This window comes from Chelonia mydas, chromosome 1 (genome assembly GCF_015237465.2).
Source record: "Chelonia mydas isolate rCheMyd1 chromosome 1, rCheMyd1.pri.v2, whole genome shotgun sequence".
NCBI lineage: Eukaryota > Metazoa > Chordata > Testudines > Cheloniidae > Chelonia > Chelonia mydas.
The window spans coordinates 259,090,604-259,102,822 of record NC_057849.1 but is presented as its reverse complement, the minus strand read 5'-3'; the positions used below and the strand labels follow the sequence as shown (position 1 = coordinate 259,102,822).

At 49.1% G+C, this 12,219-nt stretch overlaps 1 protein-coding gene across 6 annotated transcripts in view; it reads left to right on the top strand.

Moving 5' to 3' along the window:
- The window catches only part of TCF20 (transcription factor 20), a 211,665-nt gene that overhangs the window by 122,885 nt on the left and 76,561 nt on the right, over positions 1–12,219 (top strand). The window lies entirely within an intron of this gene.

Sequence of the window (12,219 nt, the reverse complement as noted above, 5' to 3'; positions counted from 1 at the left end):
CTGATAGAATTCTGTCCCTAATGTACTCTTGTACTCGGTTCCTTTTATTGCATTTAATATGCAAAATCAACAGTATACATTGAACAATACAGTTCCTGTGCAGAATAAAACAAGGGGGCAAATCTAAGGTTGGGTGTAATTTGGTCAGGCTGACAGTGAGTAATACCCACCTGCGGAAGTGAAGAAACAGATTGATAGAGCCAGAAGAGTTCCCAGAAGTCACCTACTACAGGACAGACCTAACAAAGAAAATAACAGAACGCCACTAGCCGTCACCTTCAGCCCCCAACTAAAACCCCTCCAACGCATTATTAAGGATCTACAACCTATCCTGAAGGATGACTCAACACTCACAAATCTTGGGAGACAGGCCAGTCCTTGCCTACAGACAGCCCCCCAACCTGAAGCAAATGCTCACCAGCAACCACATAACAGAACCACTAACCCAGGAACCTATCCTTGCAACAAAGCCCGTTGCCAACTGTGCCCACATATCTATTCAGGGGACACCATCACAGGGCCTAATCACATCAGCCACACTATCAGAGGCTCGTTCACCTGCACATCCACCAATGTGATATATGCCATCATGTGCCAGCAATGCCCCTCTGCCATGTACATTGGTCAAACTGGACAGTCTCTACGTAAAAGAATAAATGGACACAAATCAGATGTCAAGAATTATAACATTCATAAACCAGTCAGAGAACACTTCAATCTCTCTGGTCACGCGATTACAGACATGAAAGTTGCGATATTACAACAAAAAAACTTCAAATCCAGACTCCAGCGAGAGACTGCTGAATTGGAATTCATTTGCAAATTGGATACAATTAACTTAGGCTTGAATAGAGACTGGGAGTGGCTAAGTCATTATGCACGGTAACCTATTTCCCCTTGTTTTCCCCCCCCGACGTTCTTGTTAAACCCTGGATTTGTGCTGGAAATGGTCCACCTTGATTATCATACACATTGTAAGGAGAGTGATCACTTTAGATAAGCTATTGCCAGCAGGAGAGTGGTGTGGGGGGAGGTATTTTTTCATGGTTTGTATGTATAAAAAGATCTTCTACACTTTCCACAGTATGCATCCGATGAAGTGAGCTGTAGCTCATGAAAGCTTATGCTCAAATAAATTGGTTAGAGTCTAAGGTGCCACAAGTACTCCTTTTCTTTTAGTGAGTAATAAAGGAACATGTAGCAATAGGGTACTGGTTGGATCCTTTAATTCATTGTTACCCAAATTTTTGAAAGCTGAGGCCCACCCCCGCAGGAAAATGAAACTAGTTGTCCCCTTGCTCACCTCATTGTGTTCTTAAAGGCCTACTAATACTTTAGAAAATTTAAATTGTAATTTAAGATCTATTCTTAAATTCTTACTTCATGGAATTGTGTTTTCAGCATTGGATGTTAAGAACTAGTTGAATACATGTCATTTTTTTTAAAACTAAAAGTGTTACATTTCAAGCTTACAACAATATTACTTAACATTTTGAATGGTAATTGTTTAGTAATAATTTTTCTAACAAAACATCTCTCACAGGTGGGCTCTAGTGTGGTCCTTTGTCTTGGCTTCCCTTCAGCGGGGCTCAGATACCATGCTGGGATCCTTGAGCTGGAGTTGTTTCTTGATTTGGGGGCAAAAACTAAGTGGTTGTGTTTCCCAAGCCCACCTACTTGTGGCACCAAAACGAGCAGTGACAGAGTAAGCTGTGTAGAATTTCATTCATATTTTGAGCAGTGAAATAATTAACAAGGTTGATGTGAATGGGGCAGTTCACACCTCAGCTGTTTCAAATTCTGCAAACCTAGCCAGATGGTGCATCTTGTCTTCCTGAATCTGCAAATATTCTATATCAGTAGCAGTAAGCCGTGAACTATGCCATTTATTCCAATGAGATGTTAACTCTAAGGTTGATAATTAAAGTCAACATTAACTGAAAAGTCACCACATATTAATAATCTTCCCCTGCTACCTACTATGTTCTTGTACAAATGAGTCACAATAGTCATAGAGTCCAGAGTTTAAAGAAAAGTTGAATGCAAAAAAGTCTTCCTTACATGACACATACAGCTTTAAGTGTAACCAGACTCTGATATGCTCCCTCTTGAATTCTCCTTTGACATAGTTACAGCTAATGCAAGTCAAAGTATCCCTATGCCACCATTTTTAGCACAGCTGTTTTGGGCTGTGCTTACATCAACGTATTCTGGGAAAATCTGGGCAACTACCCAACTAACTAGTGAAGTCATTGATCGGTAGAGCAGAGAGGTGTGTGGATGTATGTGGCTTTTTTTGGTTTGTTCTTAAATACAGTACCTTTTGGGATGTCCTTTCACATACTGACCTTGGCAGTAAAAGGACTGACTAATTTAGGTAATGAGAGATGGATGGCCAATCTCATCTTCACAGCAGAATTGTTAGAACATGGGTAAATCCTGTATATTACAGCCATGATCATAGGCAAGGTCAAAACATGGTACTTACACATAAGCTCAGACACATGGAAGGCAACGATTTAGTCACGGGTATTTTTAGTAAAAGTCACAGACAGGTCACGGGGAATAAACAAAAATTCAAAGCCTGTGAAGTGACCTGTCCGTGACTTTTACTAAAAATATCTGTGATTAAATCGGGGGAGGCGCATCCGGGGCCCGTGGCACCAGCTGCTGGGGGCTACCAGCCGCCCTTCGACCGTTACCAGGGGAAGCATCTGGGGGGAAGGGGTGCTGGCATCCAGGGCTAGGGGTGCCAGGGGCTGCTGGAGCAGCTAGCCCCTGCAGAAGTCATGGAGGTCGCGGAAAGTTATGGAATCCGTGACTTCTGTGACCTCCATACAGACATGGAGCCCTACTTGTGTTAATATGTTGTATGTAGGGTAAGTATTACAATTTGTTTATAAAGTTCAGTAAACCAAACCAGACCCACAGTGTAGATGAGCTCTAAGATACATTTTTGGATCTTCTCATATCTTATACTCCCTAGGGCTACCTTTTGGAGCAGGGTTCAGATTGTAGCTTAGGTCACTCTACATCTTACAGCAAATAATTTAGTAGTATTGATAATGGGGCAAGTTGCTTCTCTGCACATAAATCATGAGTACGAAGACCGTATGCTTTCATAAATTATTCACTGATCACCCACCAGTTAGTGGTTTTCTTTTCTTTTCCTTTGTTCCTCCCACTCTGAATTTTGGCTGCTGGGTATTGGGGGGAGTGTATTGAGGAGAGGAGGGAAGTGAGGTTAACTCGTTAAAGGTAGTCTGTCAAATCAAAAGTGACATACCTGAATGAATGTGATGCTGTGGGCTATAAATACATATGGCAAATGGTGAGCCTGTACTGACAGGGCTGGATGCACCTGGGGATGAAGGTGTATGTCTAACCGTGGTTAGAGAGCTGTACTGAGGATCGGTTTCTCACTGTGAATAAAGATAAATGGGCAGGGTAGATATGTAACACTACAGGTGTAGATATGTATGTGTGCTGGCAGTCAGAATGCTAGTAAAGGTGAACTTGGTGGGAAGGGGCATGTGTGGCTGCCGGTAGAGGTGGTCATGTGTCAAAAAGGGATGTAGCTTGTTTGTGTAAGATGGACAGGTGAGAACTCCAGCTGGATACAGATCCCGGGGCCAGAGTACAGATCTGGGGCAATGGATGTGCAGATGGATGTGAGCTGTGTGGGAGTGTATTTGATTGTGTGGGAGTCTGCAGTCAGAAACTGGTATGTCATCCTTTTTGACTTCCTGCAAATAGAGAAGGAAGTGGTAGCTGAGACTCACATAATAGGTAAAGCTGGATCTGCTGAACAGGTGTAGTGATATGAGTATAGATTATTGTACCAGGTGTATGTTTTGGATTTTTAAAATGGTTCCAGTTAAGTTTTATCCAAGCCAGTATAACCCACCCTGTAGCAGGGGGAAAAAAATATGGAATTTGTAAGCCTCTACTTATGTAGAGGTGGATAGCTGCAGTTTGCCTGGATGTGTCTTCTCTAAAGGATTCACCTGTGAAATAATCCTTTGGCCTATACTCTGTCAGGACAGCATTTAGATGTAAGAACAGTGGTATCATATTGCAAGAATAACAGGAACAGGTAGTATGTTTCAATTAAAGTATTGTTATGGAGTAATTATTATTTATTTGTATTACCATTGCGCAGAGGTAGTCAATAGGCAGACCGTGGGCCAAATCCGGACCGCCACACGATTTTGAATGGACCGTGAAATCTTTTTATTTACTAATACTTATTGTTATTATGGTGTGAAAAACGTTTCTGCAATCTGCACCTTGACCAGGAAGTTTGGAACTCAACAAAAATAATTGATTACCCCGCTGTAGCATCTAAGGAGCTGTAGGCCTGGACAGGACTCAATTGTATTAAGTGCTGAACAACCACAAAACAAAAACATGGTCCCTGCTCCAAATTCATGGGATTAAGACTTCTCCCACATATCCTTACCTGTTCCTAAATAAAAACCATTATAGTGCTGTTCCTTTTCGTAAATCTGTTAATTGTGTGGATCAGCCAAATAATCCTGTGAGAAATGCAGGATGGGTTTTATGCAGAGGATTCTGCTTAAAAGGACACCAGACTCTTTAGTCTGAATTTTTTATGTCCTGTTGTTGGTAAGATTCAACTTCTGTTTGCTTTGTTCATTTGACATTACATTGTGTGTAGTTTTTCACTGTTTCTCTCCTATAGTCTATTCACTGACTAAACTTGCCTGGTGGCATTGCATGCCCTTCCAGAATAAACTCAAACTTGTGAAAACCTGGAAATGAAGAATTCAGGTACACTCCCAAACAACCTTAATGGGGCAGGCAATAGCCACTAGGAATTATTTGCATGCACTTCATCTGAGTTCACTGTGTTTGGTGTAATTGTAGTGAATGGCAGAGGGGTTACTTGGAGCAGCTTGGCAGAGCTGTGATTGTGATATGAGGCAATCTGTGGGGTCCATGCCTCTTTGTGGGGTATGAACCCCTCTGCCTGATCCCCACATGTGTGATCAAAGGAAAGAGGTACATATGTATCACAAGATCCACTGTGTCTCATTTCAGTATTGTGGATTGTGTCAGTAGCAGGGCACAAGGTGGTCTTGCCAGGCAGAGTGTCAGCAGTTAGGGGGGATATGAGGTATGGACTCTGAGTTTAGTGAAGGGTAAGTGAGAGTGTGTTAGATGGCATAGTGTGCGTAAGAGTGAAGGGGTTGTACAATTTGTTAGATATGGGGATTTTTCTGTGGAGGAGAGTGAGTGTCAGGCTGATATAAGTAGCTCCTGTTCAGTATAGTGTGAAGGCAGAGTGCAAGCGTGTGTGTTAGGGCATATTGGGGCGTCACTTAGAGGGCAGAGTTACAGTTGCATGGGTGTGTACACCTTTATTCTGTATTTCCTGGTTTTCAGACATTCGAGTTTTGTTAAATTTGTTTGGAAGGGTGGGAAGTACCACTGAACAACCTTAACTCGGAATTAACAAGATTTTTTTGATGAATTTCCTGGAGTTTTTTAACAGAGAAATGTTCTTGGAGTTAGTGGTCATTAAAGTGGTGGTTGTGTAGGTTTGCAGTTAAGATACCTCTGTGGACAGATGATGGTATTTACATAGTACATTTCATCAGTAGATCTTAGAACACTTTATCAAGGAGGGAAACATTCTTCCCATTGTACAAATGGAAACACAGAGGTGAAGTGACTTGGTGGAGGCTCAATACATCCATCTGGAGCAGTGGTTTTCAAACTTTTTAAGCTGTGTGTCTCTTTCCAAATAATGTAATCTTCCGCGTCCCCTCTTCTGAGATAGGCAGAAGTGATGCATGGGGGGCATTCAGGGTCATGTGCCCCCCCCAGATTTCTGCCTTCCATTTAGCAACAGCTTCTAGAGATTTTCAAACTGTGGGTCTTCCCCCCCCACCCCCCCCAGAGGATCACAGAGGAATGTTCAGGAGGGCGAGCAGTGACACTAGGTGGCTCGGGCCATCCCAGCATGTTGTCTGCAATCACAGGATTTTTGTTGCATACCCCCAGAGAAGATGGGTACATACGCCAGTTTGAAAAACCACTGATCTGGAGCATAGGAGGGTGGTGGCAAGGAGAGGAGCTAAAACTTCTTTCCAAAAGCAGAGCTCTCATGGATCCTGGTGCATACACAAGCGGGGAGAATGTGGGACTGACCGGTCCCCCCTGACCTGAGTGCTACCTCTCCTTCCCTTAAATCTCCTAATTCTTCTTCCAGTGTTTGCTCATGTCGATTCCAATTAGGTGTGTGCGTGCTGCGTGCACAGTTGTCAGAAAGCTTTTCCCCTAGCAGCACCCTTTGGGTCAGCTGTGGAGCCCCTTGGAGTGGTGCCTTCATGGCGCTATATATATCACCCTGCCGACCCGGCTCCTCCTCAGTTCCTTCTTACCACCAGTGACGGTTGTTGGAACTGTGGCACCTTGCCTTGCAAGCGCTCCACGTTTCCCTAGCTTCTATTCAGACAGTTTGTATTTTGTCGTTTAGTTCTTAGTTACTATAGTTAGTTAGCTGTTGGGCTGGGGGTTTTACCCTCCACCCAGACTGCATTCTCCTTGGGGGACTTACATGCCTAAGTTCCTGAGGTTCAAGTCCTGCAACAAGTCCATGCCAATGTGTGACCCCCCACGACACTTGCTTAAAGTGTCTGGGGGAAGCACACCAAGCAGACAAGTGCAGGATTTGTAAAGCGTTTCCCCCCCAGAACAAAAAAAGAGCGAGACTTTCGCCTCAAGCAGCTCCTTATGGAGGCAACTCTCAGACAGCTCATTGGTGCACAGTGCTCCAGCTCCAGTGTTAGAAACGGCACTGCGGAAGGGAGAGACCGCCGCTCCCTGGTGCCAAAACCAGTGGGATTGACCCAATACCAGTGCCATTCCCCGACGCAGAAGCAGAGGATGAGGGGATCTCCGAATCAGAGACCACCCCTTTGGAGCTGGCCAATGGGGCATGTCCCCGAGAGGAGCACCCAGTGCCAAAGTCTTTGGAGCTGGCACCGTCAACTTCGGCTCCGCAAGGGGGAATGTTGAGTCCGATGCTATTGGACTCTCTGAGCCAGATCATCAAGGAGATGGAATTGCCATCCACCTTTGAGGCTGCAAGGCACCTTGTCACCATGACAACACCACGGTCCTTTGGGCCAAGCCTCCGGTACTACAACATGTGGCAAATGGGTGATGCTCTGTCCCTCAGCACCGCTGCTCCCAATCACGACGCCAATCCTCATGTCGATCCCCGTCACGCAGGAGGTCCCGCTCCCGGCAACGGTCATCCTGGCACCGGTCAATGTCCTTGCACAGATCCCGATCTCGGCACGGCTCCCGTGCCTCGCGGCACCGCTCACCAGTCCAGCTCCGCTTGGCACCGCCCTGGCCATCGCGGTCCCCGTCTTCGGACTCAGAGATGGGGTCTAGATACTCAGAGATGGGGCCAGCACTGGGCAGGGACCGGTGCAGTGCCCATTTTGGACACCATGGGCGTACCACCAGGCCCAGGGCGCCCAATCCAAACGTTCCTGTTTGGTGACCTCTGAACCGCGGGGGCTGGAGGCATCAGCCAGTGACCCCACCCCTAGGGGTACTGAGGAGTTACCAGTCACTCGACCTCCACTGGAACCAAACCCAGTTCCTGAGCCTGATCCAGATGTGGTTGACCCCAACAGAGAGGCGTTAGAGGAGGTCCCTGGAGACCAAGAGAGTCAAGAGGACTCTCTTCCCCCCCATTAGCCTCCTCGTCATCCTTCCCGGACAAGGCTCAAACATTTCAAGCCTCAGCAGCAGTGCTCCTATCCTCCTCGGCCGAGGCAGGAATTTTATAGGAGAAGGGGCAGGAATGGCAGATGAAAGCCTTCAAACCCCCCGGCAGGCCCACGGTCTGACTAAACCATCATCGGGTTCCAAGCAGGCCTTTTGAAGGTGCGTCCAAGGACGGCGCACCAGTCTCAATTCTGGATCCTTCCCTGTCTTTCTTGAATTGTCTGTCCCACTTCTACCGTGCTTGGTCCCAAATAACTTCGGACTGCTGGGTTCTCTGTATGGTTGAAGTGGGATATTCTCTCCAGTTCTGCTCCTGCCCTCACTCACACCCCCGTTCCCCGTCCCTTTTTAGGGACCCTTCTCACGAGCAACTCATTATCCAGGAGGTGCAGGCGCTCCTCGCCATGGGAGTGGTGGAGGAGGTTCCTCAGGAGCTCAGGGGCAAGGGATTTTATTCCTGATACTTCCTAATCCCCAAAGCCAAGGGGGGGTCTCAGACCCATTCTAGATCTGCGAGGACTCAACAAGTTCATGGTAAAGTTGAAGTTCCACATAGTCTCCCTGGGCACAATTATCTCTTCTCTGGATCCGAGAGACTGGTACCCCACCCTCGACATGAAAGACACGTATTTCCATATAGTTATTCGGCCCACACACAGGCGATTCCTACTCTTTGTGGTCGACCACAAACATGATCCATTCACAGTCCTTCCATTGGACCTCTCAACAGCGTCCCGAGTGTTCACCAAGTGCATGTCGGTCATGGACACTTTCCTCCGTTGGAGGCAGGTGCCGGTATACCCCTACCTCAATGACTGGCTGCTCATGGGCCGCACCGGGGGCAGGTGGAGTCTCAAATCTGATCAGGTCCACATTCGAGAGACTGGGTCTCCTCCTCAACTTGAGGAAGTCAACCTTGGAACCAACTCAAAGAATAAAATTCATTGGGGTGGTGTTGGAGTCGGTTCAGGCAAGAGCACTTTTGCCAGAGTCCCGATTCCAAGCCATCACGGACATCATTCAAGGCCTCCAGCAATACCCGACCACTACAGCAAGGGGATGGCTGAGTCTCCTTGGCCACATGGCAGCCTGCACTTATGTGACCTGGCACGCCAGACTGAGGCTCAGGCCTCTACAGCAGGGGCGGGCAAACTTTTTGGCCTGAGGGCTGCATCAGGTTTTGGAAATTGTATGGAGGTCCAGTTAGGGGAGGGGGCGTGGCCTGGTCCCCATCCCCTATCCAGCCCCCCCCCCCCGCTTCTGGCCCCCTAATGGGGGGCCCCCCTGGACTTCTGCCCTATCCAAACCCCCCTGTCCCCTGATGGCCCTCCCGGGACCCCTGCCCCATCCAACCCCTCCTCTCCTTCCTGTCTGCCCTCCCAGGACCCCTGCCCCATCCAACCAACCCTTCTCCCTGTCCCCTGACTGCCCCCTGAACTCCTGCCACTGACTGTCCCCCGCTGCCCCATCCAACCCCTCCTCTCATTCCTGACTGCCCCCCTGGGACCCCTGCCCCATCCAACCACCCTTTCTCCCTGACCGCCCTCGGAACCCCTGCCCCTGACTGCCCCCCTGCCGCCCCATCCAACCCCCCACTCCTTCCTGACTGCCCATCCTGGAACCTCTGCCCCCATTCAACCCCCCTGTTCCCCACCTTCTGATTGCCCCGACCCCATCCACACCCCCACCCCCTGACCAGCACCCCGAACTCTCCTGCCCTCTATCCTGTCCCCTTACTGCACTGCCTGGAGCACCGGTGGCTGGCGGCGGTATAGCCCGCTGCCGCGCTGCACAGAGCACCAGGTCAGGCCGGGCTCTGCAGCTGCGCTGCCCCAGGAGCTTGCCGCCCAGAGCATTGTGCTGGCGGCGCAGTGAGCTCAGGCTGCGGGGGAGGGGCTGGGGGCAAGCCTCCCGGGCCAGGAGCTCAGGGGCTGGGCAGAAGGGTTCCATGGGCCAGATGTGGCCCGCGGGCCGTAGTTTGCCCACCTCTGCTCTACAGGCTTGGCTTGCTTTGGCCTATCGCCCAGGACACAACAGCCTTAATTCAGTGGTCACGGAGCCGGGGCAGGTACTCAAGTCCTTTCAATGGTGGCTCAACCCTTGGGCAATGTGGGAAGGAGTCCCCTTCAGCAGCCCTCAGCCTTCCTTGTCCCTAGTAAGGGGCGCATCAGCTCTGGGATGGGGTGCGCGTTTGGAAGACCTCCAAACGCAGGGCCTTTGGTCACAGGACACGCTCTCTCTCCTTATCAACGTCAAAGAGCTGAGGGCAGTGCGACTAGCATGTCAGATCTTTCAGGCCCGACTACATGGTCAGTGCGTAGCAGTTCTGACGGACAACACCACTGCCATGTTTTACATCAACAAGCAGAGTGGAGCCCGGTCCTCTCCCCTATGTCAGGAAGCTCTCTAGCTGTGGGAGTTTTGTATAGTCCACTCCATTAACCTGAAAGCATCCCATCTACTAGGAGTTCAGAACGCACTGGCGGACCACCTCAGCAGGTCCTGCAATCACGAGTGGTCCATCCAGCCGGATGGCATACACCTAGTCTTCCAAAGGTGGGGGTTTTCCCAGGTCGACCTGTTTGCCACCTGGAGCAACAGGAAGTGCCCAGTGCTCTGCTCCTTCCAGAGTCACAGCCCGGGATCAATCACGGACGCATTGCTGCTACCCTGGGGAGGCCGATTGCTCTATGCCTTTCCCCCGTTCCCTCTCGTGCACAAGGTTCTACTCAAGGTCTGCAGGGACAGGGCAGAGAGAATTCTGGTAGCCCCAGCGTGGCCTCTACAAGATTGGTACACCACACTCCTAGAACTGTCAGTGGATGCGCCTGTTACATTGCCTCTCCTCTCCGACCTCATCACTCAGGACCATGGTCGCCTTCATCACCCCGACCTGCAGTCCCTCCACCTCACGGCTTGGAAGCTGCTTCTTCAAGTGCTGTCCCTGTGGGTGCTCCACTCCAGGTGACGGTGCATCCCTGCGCTGTTGATTGGAGATCTTCGGTAGCAGTGCGCGGTTGGGACGCACGTGTCCAGCTGCTGTCTCGTGGCATCGTTAGGGTCTGTCTGAGCGCGTGCATCTTGCACCCTCCCTCAGTTCCTTCTCAACTGTCTCAGCTGAAGACGGGACTTGGGGCAGTGCTAAACCTCTTCCCTGGTCACTGAAGAAAATAAGTAAAAATAAATAGAAATAGATAGAAATATCCCAATTCTCTCTCTTCCTTTAGAATAGTTGGTTAAGTGTTTTTTTGGTTTCTCTCACATTCGTCTCCCATTGAGCCTCTCCCACCCAGGCAATCATAGTTCCCTGATGCCGGGGTCCCCGGGCTTCAGGACATGCGGCTCCTGCAAGGAGCCTATGCCACAGTCTGACAGACACTCACTGTGTGTGAAGTGTCTCAGCGAGACACGCATCCCTGCTAAGTGTCTCTACTGTCCCAGTCTGAAAACCAGGGCTCATCATGACAGAGACTTGTGGCTGAAAATGCTCCTGATGGAGAAATCTCTGCAGCCGCTTATGGAGACGGGCACAAGTAAACCCTCTCCTTCCTGCTAGGTCGGAACCCACCAGGAGCGCGGCTTCACCCTCTCAAGCGAAGAGGCAGGAAGTCCCAACGTCTCTGCATAGAGACCTTCAAAAGGGTAAAGGGTCTCCTGCAAGATGTCTACCCTCAGTGCTGACAGCGCCAAAAGCCGGTGCCTCTGACCGCCCCAGCGCCTCAGCCGCGGCTCACGCAGGGCGCAGAAGCAGGGACCCAACTTCCCACAGTGGGAAGCTCTCCTTTTGAAAACCTGTAATATAGTTAGTAGTTTCTTAGTTACTTTTAGTAGTAGTTCTCAACTTTTCATTAGTCCCAAATTGCACTTAGCCGGGGGACAGGGCATGCCCCAGTCCCCAGGCTTTAAGCCCTGCAATCGGCCTATGCCTGTCAGCGATCCACATACCTGCTGCCTATGGTGCTTACGAGTCCTTTAAACCTAGGACGAAGAAGGAGTGTGAGAGTCCGAGGTCTTCGTTAACTTTATCCAAGCCAATATAAACCATCTTTTTCTTGGTGTGGGGTGAAGCTATAGGCTGCTGCTTAAGTAGAGGTGGATAGCTGCAGTCTACCTGGACCTGACTTTCCATCTGTTAGAACTAAGCAAGCTTTGGTTGGGAGTCTAGGTGGGGGAATACACTTACTTTCTTGGAGTGCTGCTTCTCATCCATGTGTCGTCATAGGGATGCTTTGGTATAGTGAACAGAGATGTATTTGGGTGAGTTGTTGACTGTCCCTCTGCAGTTTCCCAGATAATTTTGATTTTAGGGCCTTTGATCTTGTCTCATTTACATCTGGACTGACTTCTATTGGGGGATGTCTGGAGAGAGGCTTCTGGGTCTCTGGATATTTTTTCTTACTATAGGTCTCAATAGTTTGATAATTTATATAATTTTTGCCATTCGTT